At 39.8% G+C, this 3,788-nt stretch overlaps 1 long non-coding RNA gene across 1 annotated transcript; it reads left to right on the forward strand.

The window, feature by feature from the left end:
- The first annotated feature begins 1,049 nt into the window (after positions 1-1,049).
- Positions 1,050-2,598, forward strand: LOC134794003 (uncharacterized). Its single transcript, XR_010144613.1, has 3 exons — positions 1,050-1,789; positions 1,912-2,000; positions 2,125-2,598. It is a non-coding gene; the product is annotated as an uncharacterized LOC134794003 (long non-coding RNA).
- The last annotated feature ends 1,190 nt before the right edge of the window (positions 2,599-3,788 follow it).

Genomic DNA, 3,788 nt, shown 5'->3' on the forward strand with positions numbered 1-3,788 from the left:
TACAACAATGCCATAGTAAAGGTGCCAGCCATTTCCACCAGCAGCTGCACTACTGCTCCGACCTTACTGCAGCGGCCTGAAAGCGTCGGTGTTATTGTTAATTTCCATAGTAAAATGAATGACGATACCGACTGCACATAGCATGGTGATTTAAGCGTACTACCGACCGCAGCTGCACTACTGCTCCGACACGTCGGTGTTATTGTCAATTTCCATAGTAAAGTGAATGACGATACCGACTGCACATAGCATGGTGATTTAAGCGTACTACCGACCGCAGCTGCACTACTGCTCCGACACGTCGGTGTTATTGTCAATTTCCATAGTAAAGTGAATGACGATACCGACTGCACGTAGCATGGTGATTTAAGCGTACTACCGACCGCAGCTGCACTACTGCTCCGACACGTCGGTGTTATTGTCAATTTCCATAGTAAAGTGAATGACGATACCGACTGCACGTAGCATGGTGATTTAAGCGTACTACCGACCGCAGCTGCACTACTGCTCCGACACGTCGGTGTTATTGTCAATTTCCATAGTAAAGTGAATGACGATACCGACTGCACGTAGCATGGTGATTTTAGCGTACTACCGACCGCAGCTGCACTACTGCTCCGACACGTCGGTGTTATTGTCAATTTCCATAGTAAAGTGAATGACGATACCGACTGCACGTAGCATGGTGATTTAAGCGTACTACCGACCGCAGCTGCACTACTGCTCCGACACGTCGGTGTTATTGTCAATTTCCATAGTAAAGTGAATGACGATACCGACTGCACATAGCATGGTGATTTAAGCGTACTACCGACCGCAGCTGCACTACTGCTCCGACACGTCGGTGTTATTGTCAATTTCCATAGTAAAGTGAATGACGATACCGACTGCACGTAGCATGGTGATTTTAGCGTACTACCGACCGCAGCTGCACTACTGCTCCGACACGTCGGTGTTATTGTCAATTTCCATAGTAAAGTGAATGACGATACCGACTGCACGTAGCATGGTGATTTTAGCGTACTACCGACCGCAGCTGCACTACTGGGCCCGTAGCCAAATTACATTCGCTCCTTATCGATTCGATCTCTACGATCGCGAGCGACTGGTCGATAATGTTTATAATAACCTAGCCAAGAGGCAATCTTTTTAGTTAACGCTCATTCTACGCGCCAAGTCGGTAAAAATTAATTTTTGTCTGTGGTTCTCGTTCAAAACCGTCAAGAAACATCATCTGTCAGCTGTCAAGAGTATCAAGTGAACAGCGAATCTAATTTTGGAGAAAATAATTGTTTTATCGGTAAGCAAATTAAATATTTTGGTATTTGTTTAACTTAGTTTATCACAATTTCGTGATAAAATAACTCTATATAGTGTAATATTTGAAGAGTGCGTTGTTAATTGCATATAATTTTGACCTAAAGTTTAACAATTTCAGACAGCCGTCGTCCCCGCAGCCCCAACCAAGGCGGCGACGCAGCCAGAGCGGGCAAGAGCGGCTCCGCGGGCTCTTCTTCCACGCTGAGAAGTTCTCGCCAAGTTGGCACGTACAGTCAGAGCTGCCGCTGCAATGACGCCTTCATGGCAGTTACCAGTGCTAAGGACGTGCACTGCTGGCTTACTTGACCAGAAGAGACAATACTTTAAGCGTTAGTATTGATTCAAACCGTGAAGTGAAATTGTGGACAGGTTTGCCCGAATCAGTGTAACCTCAGTGAACTCATTTACTTCATAGACTTCAAACATTTTCGAAATTATCAAAAGTCAAGCGGACATTGAATACATAGATGTTATGCATTAGATTTATCTATTAAGATCGCCGAGGACAGGAACACTTGGAAAAGCATGGTATATCGCGCAGGAAACTCTTCAAACTAGACACGACCTTCAGCAATGAAGACGCCGACTAAGAAGATGCATTAGATAAGATAAAAGCTGCCTGTGAAACCAAAACTAATAAATCATATTGTTACTTAATATTATTTTTTTATTACCTACCTGTCTTTGATTTTTGTTTACTCAGTAATAGAAATACCTAAGTGAGTGAGGCGTTAAAAATGAATTAAACACATCTTTATTATTTATAGTCAATGGAAATTTGGGAAGGTAATCTCACCCGCTAAGCTACTACTGGCTGTTCATATTTAACCTTTTGTATGCTCCTGTCAAAAATTTGTAATTTATATATCAATCATAATTGAATAAAATAAAATAAATAAATAAATATTGGGGACATCTTACACAGATCAACCTAGCCCCAAACTAACCAAAGCTTGTACTATGGGTGCTAGGCGACGATACACATACTTATATAGACAAATACAAACTTATATACATAGAAAACACCCATGACTCAGGAACAAATATTAGTGTTCATCACACAAATAAATGCCCTTACTGGGATTCAAACCCAGGACCATCGGCTTAGCAGGCAGGGTCACTACCCACTAGGCCAGACCGGTCGTTTTACAAAGACAACTTTTAAAAATTATTGCATTTTTTAAAGTTGAATATAGGTAAGTACATGGGAGCAGATCTGCTCCTAAGCATACCATAAGTTAAGGTGGTAACCACCATAAATAAATGAAACAATGATTGGGTTAAAAAGTTAAATTATATTTATTTTATTGAAAATCTATTAATGAAAGAAGCAGCAGGTATTTTTTGCCAGCAGCATGAAATCAGTAGCCAAGCATTCTTTTCTTGTTTGTACATATATTATGTACAGTGTTTTAAAATAGTAAAACAACACTCAATATATTTTTGTGGTTGTACATGTGACATAGTTTCTTCCCTTGACCCTGGCTTTGGAGCACCATAAAGTATTGGTTCATATGCCAAGGCTGCAATGAATATCCAAGTCACCTGAAACAAAATGAATGCTTAGTTTTTCAACAAACTCTGTAACATTTGGTTATAATACTTATTCTCTACCAGTCATATGACAAAAAAAAAACTAAATGTTTTGTGTAAGTACATGTTATGATTATTTTTATATAGTGTGTAAGTACAGTCAGCTGCAGAGAAAAGGTACCACCACTACATAGAAGTTTGTATGCAGGCGTGGGACCTTTTCTCTGCAGCTGACTGTATCTGCGCCTGCCAAAAGAAGTCATATACAATGTTTCATAATATGAAAAAGTTTCATTAATATGGTTGATAATGTATATGTATGACAACAGCCCATCTGGCCTAGTTGGTAGTGACTAGTGACCCTGCCGGTTAAGCTGATAATCCTGAGTTTGAATCCCCAGTAAGGAAATATGTTTGTGTAATGAGCACAGATATTTTGTACCTGAGTCATGGGTGTTGTCTATGTATTTAAGTATAGTTTGTCAAAGGACTGTCTCATTTCAAACAAAGACAGAGAGAATCATACTAGCTTTGTCATATACCAGTACTAGCACCCAAAAGATAAGTATGAGTATAGTTTTCCTGGTTCTTACTGACTGACAAATTGGTTTGACCATCTATATATAGTTATCTAAGTACCCTAAGTACCCACAACACAAGTCTTCTTGAGCTTACTGTAGAGTCCGACTAGAAATTGTAGAAATTAAAAAGTAGCAACACTGTAGTCTCATCCCTTTCAAATCAATTTAAGAAAATGGGATGACACTACAATATTGCTAGTTGTTAGTGACCTTGCCTATGAAGGTGATGGTTTTGCTTCCCGGGAAGGGCATTTATTTGTGTGAAGAACTTTTGTTCCCGAGTCTTTATCTATATTTGTAAAGCCTTTACCTATATAAGTACCTTTGCCTTTACACATTCAATTCACTTTCCTA

The sequence above is a fragment of the Cydia splendana genome, chromosome 9, assembly GCF_910591565.1.
Source record: "Cydia splendana chromosome 9, ilCydSple1.2, whole genome shotgun sequence".
Taxonomy (NCBI): domain Eukaryota; kingdom Metazoa; phylum Arthropoda; class Insecta; order Lepidoptera; family Tortricidae; genus Cydia; species Cydia splendana.